Below are 18,082 nucleotides of genomic sequence, written 5' to 3'. Positions count from 1 at the left end.
GAGTCTCTAAATACCTCCCAGGAACAAACTGCTGTGGACCACAACTGAGTAGCCATTAGCAGCTCTTGCTCTGATGGTAACCTGCAAGGAGTGTGAAGTGTACTCTGGTCTCTAAGATGGAGCTGTTTACTCCACTCAGCTGGATATGCTGAGAAGCATGATGCATGATGACACAGAATGAAGATGGGATACAGCTCTGATCCCCCCACTCCACAAAAGATCCATCCTGAGATCTTCTAGTTAACAATGAACATAGCCTTGGAACATTTTTTGATGATATTGTCTGGCCCTCATATCTGGCCCATGCACTGAAATTAAAAGAAACTCAGTGGAACATTATACTAAATGTAGATTCATCCATGTACCTGGGCTGGGGATCAAGCTCTTCTAGAAAAGAAAGACAAAAATAACTCAAGTCATTCCTGAAAAGAGGAAGTAAATGGCTGGAGACAGAACTAACAAACTCCGAGAGACCCAGAAACTTCAATGTCTAATGGGGACTAAAATTTGTAGGAACACTCTTAAAAGAGGATTTAAAAGAGACTAAAATGAATTACATTCTCATCGATACTCTCTCTCTCCACATCCTCACTGGAGAAATTGCTGTAGAAATCACTGGAGGAAGCTTCGTCTTGCCCCAGGGCACTGAGATACAGAGAGTCATCTGGGGAAATGAAGGACAGAATGAATGTCCACGTTGTCATGGACACCTAACTCAGAACTCTATTCTTCCTCATCTCTGAGCTCCTGTCTCCAGGCTTCAGGTAGGTATACTACACTGGGAAAGTATCTATCATCTTCTGCTCCTTTTCCAGACCAGACTCTGCCACTATAGCATGAAGTGTGCTATTGTTCCTTTGCTCAAAGAGGCAGACATCTTATGAATTTCTGTTCATGTTATATTGTTGTATTTCTCCCCCTGTAGATGTGTCTCTTTGCATCTCCTTCTTTCTCACAAATTTCCTTCTGCTCGAATCCTGAACCTTCCCAGGTTTCACCTACATGGAACACTGCATGAAAAATGAAGGATATGTTGTCCGCTTTCTGTTTACCCAGTTTCTTCATACTTTAGGATAACTTTCACTGACTTGGGTTTCTGTTGTGTTCTGTGGGAGGAACACCCACATGGAACCTAAGTTTCTGGATATGAGGTGTAGTTAGTGACTGGGGAGACATTAGGTCATCCCCACTCCATAGCTTTTTCAGGGTTACACCTAGGCCCAGGAGGTGGGATTTAGATGAAAAATGGAAATCAGAAATGGAGAACACAATTCCCACAACTCCTTCCCAGAAGGACCCAAAAGGGAGCAGGTGGGCCCTAGATTAATTTTCTATCTCATTGCTCCCCGGCAGTGTCCTTTCAATTAGCGTATGGAGAAAAGAATGTTCTCTGAGGCCTCAAAACTCAGATGAGAGGGGCTGGGGATATAGCCTAGTGGCAAGAGTGCCTGCCTCGGATACACGAGGCCCTAGGTTCGATTCCCCAGCACCACATATACAGAAAACGGCCAGAAGCGGCGCTGTGGCTCAAGTGGCAGAGTGCTAGCCTTGAGCGGGAAGAAGCCAGGGACAGTGCTCAGGCCCTGAGTCCAAGGCCCACGACTGGCAAAAAAAAAAAAAAAAAAAAAAAAAACCTCAGATGAGAATGGACCTCCTACCCAACCTCCTAACTAGGTAAGGAAAACTCCCTCTCCATGGTCCTGCATGTCAGAGCCAGGCCTGCTCCACTAGATCCATTCCATCGTGGGAAAACATTCGAAGGAATGCCAATCAGTGTCCAATTGCTGTCATGTTTGAAGGCAGCAGAAGCAGGAAGAAGAAAGCTTGTGGACAACATTGTTTTTAAATGAAAGTGACTGTATGCTGGATACCACTAATCACCTGACAATTTTTCCTATGGCAGTAATTATGAAGGGAGTACATACTCCTTATCTTGATTCAATTCTGTCTGCTGTTATCTCCAAGGAGAGGCAAAATCTATACTTCCCATGGACCTTTACCATTGGCTCTGATGTCAAGTTGTTTCCCTACCTGAAGAATCTTCATCGTCACTACTCCAGTCATATTCCTGCATATTCCAGACTTTGGAGACACAAACATTTGGTTGAAGTTTATTAGAGAAACTATCTCATTCATTGATTCTACCTTAGACTACATTATAGGATGTGCTCTGTATTGTTTAAATGTGGTTTGTGCCCAAATGTTCCTGTTTTGGAGGCTTGTTCCTGACAGTTACAATGTTGGGAGGTAATGAAACCTGTCAATGGTAAGGTCTGGCAAACTTAATAATGGCATGTGAGAATGCCACCCTGAGAAAGTATTAATGTCCTTATACTAGGTACATATTCATTCCCCAGCATATGATGCACACTAATTTTACAACAAGCCTCTAAAACCATAGAACTTCCTCCCCCTTTGTCATCTCTCTCCCTAATATGCATTTGTATGTGTTTAAAGATAGCTAGAATCAGTCTGCCTGATGATACCAAGAGATGAGATACTTCTACACTTCTCACCATCCAGATCATCCTCTTGTGGGTGATTTAGTCCATCCTCCTGGTAATTTCCACTTCCTTCCTGCAATGACAGAAAAGTGTGACTCTGAGGATGAGGCTGCTCTGTGTCCTGGGCACAGGTTTGTTCATTTGGTGGCATTGGAAAGCAGGTGACAAAATGATGTCAAGTCAATACAAGGACCAACAGGAAAACCACTGCTGCAAAGAAGCCCAGGACATTCTTGACTTATGCATTGCTCAAGTATTGTTTTAGGAGAGCAGAGGGATAACAAATTTTTTTACGAGGAAAAAATTCTTCCTTGGTTAAAATGCACTATGGCACACCTTGTATATTGCTGAGTAAATACAGTTTATTATATAATAAATGAACATATTTACAACATTAAAGAGAAATATAGTAAACTGGAGTTGGAGGAAAATGTGCTTCTGACCTGAGAACTACAGAGTATGAGCCCCACTTAGCTTCACCTGCTGAGGAGAATGAGAGCTGTTGACACAGAATGGAGAAAGAGCTCTGCCCTTCTACCTCTGTTCTATAAAACGTTGATCCTGAGACCTGCTAGTTTAACATGAGTGGTTTGTTGGGCTAATTTTTTCTGAGTATGATCATTTCTTAAACACCACCACTGGCCCATAACTTGAAACTCAATGAAAAAGACTGGGACTGAGTGTGTACCTCAATTGTAGACACCTGAGTGTACATGGGTTTGAGTTGACTCTCCAGTAACAAAGAAAGACAAAAGAAACCAAAGGCAAGGCTCAGAAAGATGGTGAAATTGGTTGAAGGTATAATTAAGAAGCATAGATATTATTAAACATTGAACCACTCAGAAGATCACATGTTTAATGCAGACAAAAATATTAGAGGAAAACTAGAAGAGGGGAGTAACCTGATAAGAGAGCACCATAAAAGAATATACTTGATAGATAGAAAATAGGATACACAAGAGTCGGGAAAAGGACATGAATTACATTCTCATTGGTGGTGTCTCTCTCCACATCCTCTGAATCATTGTAGGAGGGTTCCTCACGCACCTCAGCAGTGACAGCGTTGACATCATCTGAGCAGGGAAGAATACGGTGAAAGTCCAAATGATTAATTTAACTCCTATTGCCATGGAATCATGAGATCAAATTCAGCACTCGCTTTGGCCTCATCTCTGTGCTCCTGGCTGCAGTCAGGTGATGCTACAGCAAGAATCTTCAGGTCCTTTGTCAGCCCAGCCACTCCAGCAGGAGGTGGTGCTTTATCCCGTTCCTCACAGAGGAAAGCACTTTATGAATTTTCCTCACAATATTCATTTCTCTCACCTCTCCCACCCCAATCCAAAATTTGTGTTTCCTCTCCTAATTCTTGCCAATTTTCTTTTTTTTTTTGCCAGTCCTGGGGCTTGGACTCAGGGCATGAGCACTGTCCCTGGCTTCTTTTTTTTTTTTTTGCTCAAGGCTAGCACTCTGCCACTTGAGCCACAGCGCCACTTCTGGCTGTTTTACTGTATACATGGTGCTGGGGAATCGAACCTAGGGCTTCATGTATATGAAGCAAGCACTCTTGCCACTAGGCCATATTCCCAGCCCATTCTTGCCAATTTTCTTTTCCCATTTTACAAGTGCCAATCATGGGGACTGAACTTAGTGCCTGGGCACTGTCCCTGAGCTTTTTCGCTCAAGGCTGTCATTCTGCCACTTGAGCCACAGTTCCACTTCCAGAACTTTGGGTAGTTAATAGGACATAAGAAGCTCACAAACTTTCCTTCTCAGGCTGACTTTGATGCATGATCCTCAAGAGCTTGGCATCTTGAGTAGTTAGGATTATATGCCTGGCTACTTGGATTCCTCTTTTCTTTTCTCTCTTTCCTTCCTTCTTTCTGTCCTTCTTTCCTTCCTTCCTTCCTCCCTACCTTTCTTTTTTCTTTCTTTCTTCTTCCTTCCTTCTTTTCTCTCTCTTTTTCTTTCCAAAACTAGAACTCACACTCTTGATCTGATACTTTCATTCATTGGCTGATGTTCTACCAACTATGCCATACCTCCAACCCTTAATTTTCCTGATCCCTGTGAACTTGGCACTATCATAATATTCTCAAATATGGAACTCTGGGTGATGGTTGAGGACTATAATTTCTTCATTCCTAATGACTCTGTTTCTTAAAGCCCTGATGTAAAGGGCATTTGCTTGGGTTTCTTTTGTGCCCTGTTGGATAGAATTACAGTCAAACTACCTGTAGCCTGCTTTTTATGGGTATGAGATGAAGTTAGTGAGTGGGGAGACATTCGTTCTTCACAATTCCATAATTGATGTCAAAGTTATGCCTAGTCCCAGGATCAGCAATTTGGATGAAGAGTAAAGACAAGAAATGGAGAACATGATTGTCACCACTCCTCTCCTGAAGGCCACAGAAATGTGCAGGAAGCCCATAGGGATATTCTGTATTTCATTCCTCCTGGGCAATGGTCAGTCAATCAGGACTGGAAATAGAGGCAGAATGGAAGGGGTGCTCTAAGGATTGAAAAGGCAAAGGGACAGGGTGAACTTCTCCTCTACCTCCTGACATGGTAAGGACAACTCTCTTTCCATATTCACCTAGCACCTGAGAGTCAAGTTGTACCAGTAGACCCCTTTCATTGTGAGTCAATATCCCAAGACATGTCAACCAATGAACTCTAGTGCTATGATAGTTTCTAGTTGCAGGATCAGGAAAAGCAAACCTCATGGAAATTATTGGTTTTAAGTAGCAAAGAAAAGGAGACTGCAGGCTTCCATACATTCAATTATCCCAAACGTATTCCTACGTCACTAATTTAAAAGGTGACACATACTTTTTGTTCTTTGTATTCTCCACTCACTTTTTTGGTCTCCAGAACTAAAGCATGACCTATAACTCCTGGAACTTTCACCATTGGTTCCTAGTTCCAGGGCATTTCCTACCTGCACAGTCTTCACTACTTGAACCCTATCATCTCTATTTCTAGGCAAAGAGTATTGCAAAGAAGTTTATTGCATAGAGGACCTCACTCCTCTTTGTTTGAGTAGATTGTGTTATGTGCTCTATGTTGTTGGATGTGACTTGGCCCCAAAGATTATATTCCAGATGCTTGGTCCATAAGTGTGGCAATGTATGGAGAGGATGAAACCTTTCAGAGGTGGGTTTTCACGATGAAAATCAGATCAGCCAGGACACCTGCCCAAGAAATGATTCGTATAGGATTTTTAGATCTTGATTCTTTCTCTGCAAACATAGCCCCTGAATCCCTGGGGTTTTTACTTATATCATGAAATCTCTGTCCTTGATATTCATAAATACATATTGTAAAGGAATCTATCATCAGGCTATCAGGTCACAAGAAGTGACAAGATATTTCTACCCACCATGCAGATCAGTCGCTTGCATGTCACTTAGTTCATTCTCTTTATCATGAGTACTTCTTCCTGCATCCACCTGTAATGACAGAAAGGAGTTACTGTGAAAATGAAGCTGCCCTGATAGAGCACTAGCCTTGAGCAAAAGAGCTCAGAAACAGCATCCAAGCCCTGAGTTCAAGCTCCAGGACTACCACCAACAACATTAAAGTGCTGCTGTGGATAAAGTTTATCATGAAAAGCCTTGTAAATTACTGAAGGTCATTTTTCCCTCTTTCTTTTTTCTTCATTCCAGGAGAGCTATCTACCATCTGATTTACACTTCCAGATTTACATAATTCCACAATTCCAATTGAAGGCAATTTTTAATGTCCACATTCAGATCTCAGTTTGAAAGTATCCCTTCATATACCCTTAAAGGACTTTCATACACATGTATATTTGATCATATTATAATATGTTTAACAATGAAAAAAGCAATACTTTTATTTCACACAAAGACAGGCACACTTACTTCCACTTTCACTGAGTCTTCCTCACTTGTCCTGGGTTGAGGAACAGAATCCTGCGTGGTCTCAGAGGCAACTAGGAAGACACACACTAATGATCAGTAAAATGAGAGTGTTGCTTGGGATTATGTAGGATCAGTAGTTAGTGTGGACATGGGACAAGAACACAAGGAAAGGAGAGAAGTAGGAAAGAAATAAGAGGCATCCAAAGCTTTATCTTCCCAGCTAAAGGAAACCTATGCAGTGTGATAGTGTTTAAAAGGTGTGTGAATGCTAAAATCCATGCTGCTTTTTATTGACCAGATCTGCCCATTCCTTTCCTTTCAGAAGCTGAGCTAGATTTCCATTACCTTGTTCATGCCCCTTCCAAGATCTTTGTCTCCCAAGAAAAATATACTCTCATACATTACTCTCATATATATCCATTCTTTACTACTGTTCTTATACTGGGCTTAATTTCAGGCTAGTTATTCTCTTGTAATTTTCCAATGCATGACCCAACAACACTGAAGTGCTACCATTTGTACATATTCACTAGCAACACTTGATTTGGGTCTTTCCTGACTTGATTTTGCAGACACAATGTATGAGTGTTGATAGAGCCATTGGTCCCAGCTCACAATATACTTCAAGAGTGGACATTTCTTCCTGAAGTTTGGCATGAGGAAGGGATGGTCTCTAATTTACCAGTTCTGAAGATTGAAATGAACAGGGATGGGTCCAAGGTTTGTAAACAAGTGGTATTTTGTGTGGCTTGTGACCATACCTAGAATCAGTGTGCTACTGAATTTGAGTGCTTTCAAGGTACTTGAAAATTATATTAATTACAATAGAAGAACTCTTTGATGAGCAATTGCTACAAGTAAGTGCAGACAAAGCCCACCATCAATACTACATGTTTATCTGCCCGGTTTTTTTCCATGCCTCATCACACTCAAACCTGAAAGATCCTCCTGATCACAGCCTAGCCTACAAATGTGATGTTCATGACTGGAAGAGTCTGTTCCTCCTGGTACCATGGGGAATGTGACCATAGACAGATAGTTCTCCGTAAGCTATAGCACAGGCTTAAGCTTAGGAGCTGGAACACCCTGACATGGTTACTAGAATTCCATGACAAAATAATGCAGGTCATTAGTTCAGAGGATCAACACCGGGTCTATGGCTGGCTTTAAAATATTCTTGTCCATTTCAGTATCAAACTGTGGACCAAGTTTCTCTGCATCATATATTGTACTGTACTGGTTCTAAAATATTTTGTAGGAAAAGAGAGAGACTTTCACACATAGGCAGTAACTCCATATAAACACACTTACAGATACCTCCCAACCACCCCCATTCACACAGCCACAAGACACCAAATTGACATAGCTGCTTCCAGGGACAAAATGAGATGGTCAGACTTCTCCCTTGTATCACTGCTTCTGTTCACCACACTTTCATCCCTCTTTTCCTCCAGGAAACTGCAATCAAGACTGGCTTCTGAACAAAAACAGGCAAGAAAGTCCAAACTTTCTCAGCACTTAAATATTTCCTAAGCCTGGGAGTGAGTTGAGAATACATACGGTTTTCCAGAGCAATGTCATCTACCTAGAGATGGAGAAGAAAAGACACCATGAGAAACAGGTCATTTCCAGTCTTGTATACATAGGTCTACTGTTCACTGCAGTGATAGTAGAATACTAAATAGGAGGGTCTGGCATTTCAGTGCACACCTGAGATAAAACCTTCCTAAGGAAAATGAAATAAGAGGACATGAGGCTGACAAAAAAATAGGATGGAAAAAATACAGCCTCTTCAACAAATGGTGCTAGCAAAATTTGTTAAACACCTGTAAGAAACTGAAGCTAGATACTTATATATCACCCTGCACCAGAATCAATTCCAAATGCATCAAAGACCTCAAAGTAAAAGAAGATACCCTGGAAACACTGCAGGAAGGAATAGGAGAAACACTTGGGCTAATTAGCACAAGTCTAAACTTTCTTAATAAAGGCCCAGAAACACAGCAACTCAAAGAAACATTGAGCAAATGGGATTGCATCAAACTGCAGAGCTTTTGCATGGCAAAGACAGCTAGAAAGATAAATAGAAAGCCCTCAGACTGGGAGAAGATCTTCACTGGCCATACAACAGGCAAGGGCTTCATATCTAAAATATAGTTAGAATTTTAAAAACTAAGTTCCCCTAAACCAAATCCTCAAAGAAACAACTGCCTCCTTAATAAATGGCTAAAGACTTAGAGACTTCTATGAAGAGGAAATGAGAATGGCCAATTGGCACCTGAAGAAGGGCTCAACATCACTGGCCATAAAAGAAAAGCAAATCAACACTGCATTCAGATTCCACCTCACCCTAGTAAGGATGGCCATTATCAAGAAAACTAATAACATCAGATGCTGGTGGTGATATGGCCAAAAGGGAACCCTACTACATTGTTGGTGGGAGTGTAAACTTGTTCATCCACTCTTGAAAGCCATGTTCCTCAAAAGGCTAAACATTGAGCTTTTCCCTATGACCAAGCAATCCTGCTTTTGGGCATTTACCCAAAGATTACAAGCGAGATCACACTAAAGCTACCAGACCAGCACAACTATATTTATCGCAGCACAATTTACTATTGCTAAAATATTAAACCAACCCAGATGCCCCTCAGTAGATGAATGGATTAAGAAAATACAGTACATATACACAATGGAATTCTATGCTTCTATCAGAAAGATTGATGTTGCCTCGTTCATAAGAAAATGTAAAGACTTGGGAAAAAAATCATACTAAGTCCAGTGAGCTAGACCCAAAGAAACATAGGTTATATGGTTTACCTCATGGGTAATAATTAGTACATGTGTAGGATAGCCTAGCAGAAGTCACAATACTTCAATAGCTATGTACATATGAACACACAAGATGATGCTAAGTGAAATGAACTCCAAGTTTTGGAAATAAGTGGTTTATATTGCTGTTGATATTTTCAAAGTACTATGTGAAATTATGCCTTTTTCTTTTGTCTTTATTCCCCATGGTTCTATCCCTGATATCACTGTAACTGATTTGGGCACCCTGGATATTGTATGTAAGTTTATAGGACTAGGGAAGGAAAGGGGAACATCAAAATGGAGAAATATAGGATAAAAGGTGAACCAATGCAACAGCAATACTTAAAATATGCTGTAAACAAACTGTACAACTGAAGGCGTGGGAATTGAGGAGATGGGGAGGTAGGAGAAAAATGAGAGAGATTACCAGTTTGATAAGAATGTTCTCACTGCCTTATGTATGAAACCCCTCTGAACATTACTTTGACAATAAATTCATAAATTAATTTAAAAAAGAGGACATGGGGCTGAATATGGCATGGGCAAATCACCATAGAGTTTTGGAAACACTTAATGATGCTCAGTAGATTAATTTGACTTCTAAAAGGGAGCAGAAAAACATTGATGTCATTTCCATTCCAAGGTACTATAGGGAAAACTATGCATCAGTACAGAGGAATACTGCTAGAACATGAAAATTCTGAGTTTTGAGGGACTCTATATATAGCCTAATTCCATAGAAAGGTTAAAGCAAAGGTCAGCCAAACAACCATCAGGAAATAAGTACTCCTACCAGGAGCAGGGAGGAATCAAGGGGAAGCAGGTAGAATAAAGAGAAAAAAGGAGAAATGTAGTAAAATCATGTGTGTGTGCGCGCGCGCGTGCGCGTGTATGTATTCAATGTATATCCTACAAAATTAAGAAAAGTGTGCAAAGTGTTGTGAGGGATGGATGAGAATGTTCAAGGGGGCAACACTGACCAATGCACAATGCATTTATAAACTACTTTGTTGAATGGCTACCCTTTTGCTCAATGACTTAAAGATAATAAAATAAATGAATAAGCAAATAAAATGTGGAAGATTATACAGAAAATAATGCAAAGCATGAAAGGCAGCATTATCACAGACATCACCAAAGACTAAGAAAACACTGAAATCAGTACAATAGAGAAAGTAAGATAAGTTCAATGAAGGATTGAGACCTTCAAAAAAGAAGTCAGTATTTCCAAAGAAACTAAATAGAATAGATGGTTTCATATAAAATCCAAAAATTGAAGATAATCATAGTCGAGATGTCAGAAAGTGAAAGATATGAAAGCAAAGACACAAGCAAATAAAAAAAAACTATAACCATAGTTTCTACTGGAAACAAAATAGTGATTTGTAATTGACTTTTTAAAATATAGTTCCCATGATTGGGAAAGATAAAGAGCAAGTCATATTCTAATAAGTCATATCTTAGCAAGTAGTATCTGTGGTTTAAAGCAAATCCTTCCAAATTCTGAAGAGGAATGACATATAAGAGAATGAAAAGAAGCTTATCACATTTAGAATGAAACTCTGTTTCATTCTGTGTTGTAGAGACACAGAGCAAAGCACCGAAGACCCACAAGAGGAGATATGGTGGGCATGGATTTTATATCAGCTGTGCTAGTTTTCAGTGTAAAGACCTTGATCCTCGAGCTATCCAGGACCTAAGTAATACTACTTCTATGATCACTACTAGTGAACAGACTCCTGTCAGAAAAGTACATAAAGAAGTACATACAGACGTTGGGTAGATGGCAAGTACTAATGGGGCAGTTATTGTGTTTACTGAAGCCAACAGCTATATTTTAAATGAGGCCACACACTCCAGTAGCCTCATTTGCCCCTGTGTCTACATCTCAAATTATTTTCCCAGGGGGGCCTGTAGTCTTTAGTCAAATTAACTGAGGTCTTATTTCACATACAATGAACACTTATCACCTCCTTGGGTTGTACTGAATTATATATCCCAGCAACCCATTTTTTCCTGAACTATTCTTATTTCAATTCCTCTTCATTCTCCAAATTGTTAACTATGCTTCTGTAAAACTGTTCATTTGAGAATGTTTTTATTATTCTCTTACATTAAATCGACTACCTCTTGAAGATGGCAAAGTTTACTCTTTCCACTCTTTTCTTGTTTTTCTACCTCATTCCCAACATGCATTTCTGATCAGATAAAGGATCTGAAGGAACCTTTCATTGTAGGAATAAGAGTTTGAGTAGGGTGGGAATCTATTGTTCTCATTTCTTAGTAGGCACTTTTATCTAAATACAATCTAAAGATATATGGTGGGGAACATTTTTGTATTTGTTTTCCTCTTCTATTTCAGTGTTAATAAAATTGCATGAAGTGAAACACACAAATGTGAATTTTAACAATTAACTAGACCCAGGCATTGGTGCCCATAGAATAGTGTGTTCCACACTGTCAAAAGTTCTAGGATCAACTATTGCTGACCTAATGAGATACATGCTCCTTTTTAATTATTTTTTTTTAGTTTTTCATTTTGATTTTAATGTTGGGAATAAATTAAAATATTTCTAAGTAACCTACATTATTTAATAAAGAAACATTGGTAGAGTGCACAGGGCAAGGATATCCTTTTTTATTTCTAACACTAAAATTTTTATGTTCCATAAAATATCTTTTTTATTTTCACTTTTCTTAGTATCAGCTGTACAAGGGAGTTTTTTAAAATTTAATTTGATTGCCAAGGTGATATACAGAGGGATTAAACTTACATATGTAAGGTAGGGAGTGCATTTCTTGCCAAACATGTTACCTCCTTCCTTGTACACGTCCATAAATGTTCACAATGAACCTTGACGTAACTCACCCCTTCTAGCAATCTCCCTCACCGTCCGCCCTTCTTCCCCAAACAAACATGCTTCACTGATCCATTTCACACAGAGGCACAAAATATTCTGACAACCATTGCCCTCCTTCACCCTCTCTGTACTCTCTATCCACCATTCATACCCACTCCCAGACAAGATATATAAATGGAATCACACTGTATGCACTCTTTTGTCTAGCTTCTTTGACTCAACCTATATTCATTTATATTATTACCTATGTCAGTAATAAATTTCTAGTTTCTGGTAAGCAATATTTCATTATCTGGGTATGACAGTTTACCCTGGAAAAAACTAAGGATGCCATATAAAAACAATTAAATAATGAAGGAAATTATAAAAAAGAAATAATAAAAATAGAGCAACAAAAAAGAATTTACATTAAGGGAATGATGTTTAATATAAAATAAGTGACATATATACTAAAGTGAACAAAAGAAATATCTTAAAAACAAACTAAATCTGAATAATTAAAACTGCAACTATTTACAAAGAGTAAGGCCAGGAAGAATGGCGCTCTAAATTGAAGGATTCATCTGTCTGTCTTTGTACAATTCAATTAAGGATCTACAAGACTGACTCAAAAGCAAGGCAAGTGGAGAGACACAGAAAGAAGAGAGTAGGGGATGTCTGAGGGGAGTGTGCAATCAGAATTTCCTCAGACTTGGAAGATGAACTTGAGCCCAGATAACCTCTAAGTTTAGTTGCAGGCACCAAGCCTGTCTGCTGCTCACTGCTGAAATGATTACTGCAGAAAGGTTATGTCCCTACAGGTCTTCAAGGAGAAAAAGCCAGGGCTACACCTGAGCAGTTTTGAGAAGCTATTGCTGTGATGGTTAGCTTAAGGTGGAGGAAACTGGACTCTTAGTCTATGGGACTAGAGTTTGAATCCCCTTCAGCTGAGCCTTCTGAGGAGAATGATGTCTCCTGACACAGAATGGAGACATGTCACTGCCCTGCCACCTCTGCTCCATAACACAACACAGTTAGTAGGCAACCTCCTGTTTAAACGGGAACAGCTTCTTGGACCAGTTTTATTTTTTGCACACATTATTATCTATCCACCACTACTAGCCAATCTGGACCATGCACTGCAAATCAAATGAATTCATGGAACCAGGTATATATTTTAGTGGCAGAATCATGTATATACAGGGGTTTGGGTTCAATGTCAATTACCAAGGAAAGATAAAAGCAATCAAAGTCAAGCCTGTAAAAGAGGGTGTAAACAAGGTAAAAATGTAGATAACAACCTGAATATACAAAGAAAGAATCAGGTTTCTGCACAGACTGATAGCTACAGAGAATATGTAAATGTGGGAGAAAACCAATAGAAGAAAGACACCAAGAAGTAGCTGATAGATAAGGAATAGGATATAAAAGAGAAACAGGAAATGCATTACACTCTCATCAGAAGACTCTAGCTCCACATCTTCAGAATCACTGGGTGAAAATTCTGCATGGACCTCAGCAACGACAGTGATGATGTGATCTGGAGAAAGAAAAACAGAATGAATGCCCTGGAGAATACCTGGACTCCTGTTTGTCCTGGGGGTCATAGAGAAGAAACTCAAAACTCAGTGTTGCCTCATCCATGGGCTCCTGTCTCCAGCTTTCAGTTAGTCATACTGGGGGGAAGAAAGGATCCAGATCTCCAGGTTCTTTACTAGCTCAGATTCTGTGACTGTATGAGAAACTGGTGCTTATGCCAGGTTGTTCAAAGAGGCAATGGCTTTATAGATTGGTCCTCATGAAACTGACCTCCCTCTTACACACACACAGATACACACACACACACACACACACACACACAATCTCTTGCCTTTCTCTTCCCACATGTAATTTGTGACAATATTTCTCCTTATAATCCTTACCATGATAGGTTTCTCATACAGAAAACATTGAATGAGTGATTGGGAATATAATGTCACTTGTTCTATTTATTCAGTTTCATAATGATCCAGATGTCTGGCATAGGATTGGGTTCCTGTTATGACATGTGGAGGGAATTATACTCAATCTGTATGTAGGCTGATTTCTTAAGGTATAGAATGAGAAGTGACTAAGGAGACATTCGATTTTCACAATCGCATAGCTGAGCTCAGGTCTTATACCTCCTCCTCTGAATGTGGGATCTGGATGAAAAGTGGGGTTAGGATGGAGAACCCACTACTTACCACTTGACACACAAGATGAACCCAGAGTGTGCAAGAAGCCCTAGGTATATTCTGAATCTCATTCCACTCAGTCAGTGCCCTTTCAAAAGGAGGACACAAGGAGGCAAAGAGAGAAAATGTTTCTATGAGGCTTAAAATTGCAGAAGATGAGCATGTTGTCCTGGTTCTTGAGAGCCAGGCCTGTTTCATTTCTTCACAGCTAGGTCAGCACCCCAAGACATGGAAACCAGTAAACTCCAAAGATGGGGTATTTGTCAAATGCAGAAGCAATATGAGTAAACTTGTGGAAATGACTGGTATTATATAGTAAAGAAAATGAGACTGCATCCCCAATATCAGTAATTATCCTATACTGTCACTCATACGTTAATAAAGCATGAAGAGGGTACGTAATCCTTGATTGGGCAGTCTCTTCTCCCCGTTTTGGTATCCAGATACAAAGCATAACCTCTCCCCCCTCCCCACCCAGAAAGCTTTAACATTAGGTCTCAACTCAAGAGGTTTCCTACCTGCAGGGTCTTCCTCTTCACTGGATGAATCATACCGTCTCGTATTCCAGGCTTTGGAGACACAAACATTGCCAAGACATTTATGAGAAAGAGTACCTCAGTCACTGCTTCTGCATCAGACTAAATTGTGGTATATGTTCTGTGTTGTTTGGATGTGGTTTGGCCCCAAGTACAAATTCTGGGGGCTTTATCCTGAGTGGAGCAATGTTGAAAGATGGTGAATCCTTTCAAAGGCAGTGTCTCACAAAGATAAAAGTTTCTTTGGGTACACCACCCTACAAATGATTTAAGTAGTTACTCAGGCCCTGTGTCGCTGCATGAAGTTTTATGTAGTCTAAATGCAAAGCAAGCCATTGAATCCCTGGAGTTTTCTCCCATATCATGTAATGTCCCTCCTTGATATGCACAAATAGATATTGTGAAGGCATCTGGGATCAGTCTAGCTGTCCATAAGAACAGACAAGACACATCTGCCCCTCTCACCATCTAGATCAATCACGTGCATGTGACTCAGTCCATCCTCATTATCATTTCCACATCTTCCTGCATCCCCCTGTAAGGACATAAAAGAAACTCCTATGAGAACCAGGCTTTCCTGTGTCCTGTGCACAGGTTTATTCACTTAGTGACATTAGAAAACAAAAACACTGATGAAGTGAAGGTTTACATAAAAGTACTGCTGCCAAGAATCAGATGACTTTCAAAATCTAACATAATGGAAACTTACTTTTCTTGGCAAATACAGAATTTATTTATTTGTTTATTTGTTTATTTATTTATTTATTTTGGTTGGTCATGGGGTTTGGAATCAGGGCCTGGGCACTGTCTCTAAGTTCTTTTGCTCAAGACTAGTTCAAGGCTAGCTCTACCACTTTTGAGCCACAGCTCCACTTCCAGTTTTCTAGTGGTTAAATGAAGATAAGAGTCTCACAGCCTTTCCTGCCTGGGCTGGCTTTGAACTACAATCCTCATATCTCAGTCTCAGGATTACAATCATGAGCCACCAGAATCCATGCCCAAACAGAATTTTTTAAATCCCCTTAAAATTATCTGTAGGTAGTTGTACAACAAAATTTTTATTGAGGAACAATGATAACCTGGAAAATGCTCATTGGGATATGTTTTGTAAACTACTGACAGCAATTGTTACTGTGGTCCGTAATCAGATCTCAGATGGAAAATAGCTCTCACTTTATATTCCTATAACTGGGAAAATGAAAATGTTAAAATAACATACATATTTATGGGATCATATTTTAATTCATTGGGAAAAGAAATAAATTTAAAAAAAAACAGTGCTTGTATTTCACACCAAGACAGGCAAACTTACTTCTGCTTTGGACTGGTCCTCTTCATTTGTCCCATGCCAAGGAAGAGTATCCATCAAGGTCCCAGAGGCATCTAGGAAGACATGGATTGACTGTCAGTAAAGTAACAGAGTTGCTTGTGATTGTTCAGGATCATTAATTGGTATGGACATGGGTCAAGAATACAGAGGAGCCTGGCACTGGTGGCTCACATCTGTAATCCTAGATACTCAGGAGGATGAGATCTGAGGATCGTGGTACAAAGATAGGCCAGGCAGGGAAGTGCATGACACTCTCATCTCCAACAGATGACAGAAAAACTGGAAGTGACACGGTGGCTCAAAGTGGTAGAATGCTAGTCTTGAGCAAAAGAGCTCATGGACAGTGCCCAAGCCCCAAGTTCAAGCTCCATGACATAAAATTTGAGAAACAGGGGGGGAGAGGGGGAGAGAAAGGAGAGGATCAGGAAGCAATGAGAAGCCTGAAAAACTTTAGTTTCCTAGCTAAAATAAACCTCATGAGTTTACAACTGATAAAACATTTATCAGTTAATTCTCTGCTCTATGACCAGGTCCAATTCCTCCCCTTATCTTTGAGAAACTGAACTAGATTTCTGCTGCCATGGTCATCATTTTCAGGATCAGTTTCTTCCTCCAACATGCCCATATCCTCTTGTATATTTCCTCTCTAGTGGATTCTTTTTTTTTTTTTTTTTTTTTTTGGCCAGTCCTAGGCCGTGAACTCAGGGCCTGAGCACTGTACCTGGCTTCTTTTTTGCTCAAGGCTAGCACTCTGCCACTTGAGCCACAGCACCACTTCTGGCCATTTTCTGTATATGTGGTGCTGGGGAATTGAACCCAGGGCCTCATGTATACGAGGCAAGCACTCTTGCCACTAGGCCATATTCCCAGCCCCTCTAGTGGATTCTTATTTGACTAAAAGCAAACACTTTTTTTGCCAGTCCTGGGGCTTGAACTCAGGGCCTGAGCACTATCCCTCCCTTCACATTGCTCAAGGCTAGCACTCTACCACTTGAGCCACAGCACCACTTCTGGCTTTTTCTATATACATGGTGCTGAGGAATTGAGCCCAGTACTTCATATATGAGAGGCAAGCATTCTACCACTAAGCTATATTCCCAGCCCCAGCAGTCACTTTTATAAGATTGAACTTTAACACTTAATACTGACCCTTAAGTTTGAAATCCCATTTTAAAATGATAGTTTATAAGTACAGAAGGTCTGAGAACATTGAAATGCTAAATTTGCAAATAATTATCACTAACATAGGATTTTTTTCCTGAATGCTTTTACAGACATTATGTATGTGTGTCCATGGAGGCAATGACTTCTAGCTCACAATAGCCTCCAAGAGTGGGACCAATCTTCCTATAGTTTGGCATTAGGTAGGTACGGATATTGCATAACTTATCTGTCCTGGATATTAGAACCAACAGTGATATACCCAAGGATGATAAGCAGGCTAAACCCTGTGCTTTCACCATACCTAGTATCACTATGCAAATCAATGGAGGATTTGAGAGGATTGTGAAGTTCATGTAAAATACAATAAAATAACAGAGGATTACTAAACATTATGCACAAGTGCTGACAAAGGCCACTGGCTCTGATACATGTTCATCTACACTGTTCTACAAATACCTCATGGCTCTAATACTGGGGAGAAAGAGAGGAGATGGGATGTCAATTATACAGTTAAGAATTTCACATGAACAACAAGAAAGTCTGCCACTATGTATAATCTGTCTTATGTGACTACTGTGCCGCCACAAATGACAGACAGTGATCTGTAAGCTTTCATAGTAACCAGCGTGTGTTTAGGATCAGGTACTCCCTAACATGGTGACTAGAGATACCATGACAGAAGGATGAATGCAAATCTACAACTCAGACAGTCAACAATGTGCCCTTGCCTGGCTTCAAATACTCCAAATCCATTTACAGTAGGAAACACTCTGAACATTTTTTTCTGCCTCATAACC

General features: G+C 40.0%; 1 protein-coding gene across 1 annotated transcript in view; it reads left to right on the top strand.

Annotated features, from left to right (window-relative positions):
• Positions 1 to 18,082, top strand: part of LOC125349433 (G-rich sequence factor 1-like) — a 111,075-nt gene that overhangs the window by 49,237 nt on the left and 43,756 nt on the right.

Source organism: Perognathus longimembris, chromosome 3, assembly GCF_023159225.1.
Source record: "Perognathus longimembris pacificus isolate PPM17 chromosome 3, ASM2315922v1, whole genome shotgun sequence".
NCBI classification, from domain to species: Eukaryota; Metazoa; Chordata; class Mammalia; order Rodentia; family Heteromyidae; genus Perognathus; species Perognathus longimembris.
The sequence above is the reverse complement of the archived record's forward strand: the minus strand, read 5'-3'. Positions and strand labels throughout refer to the sequence as shown.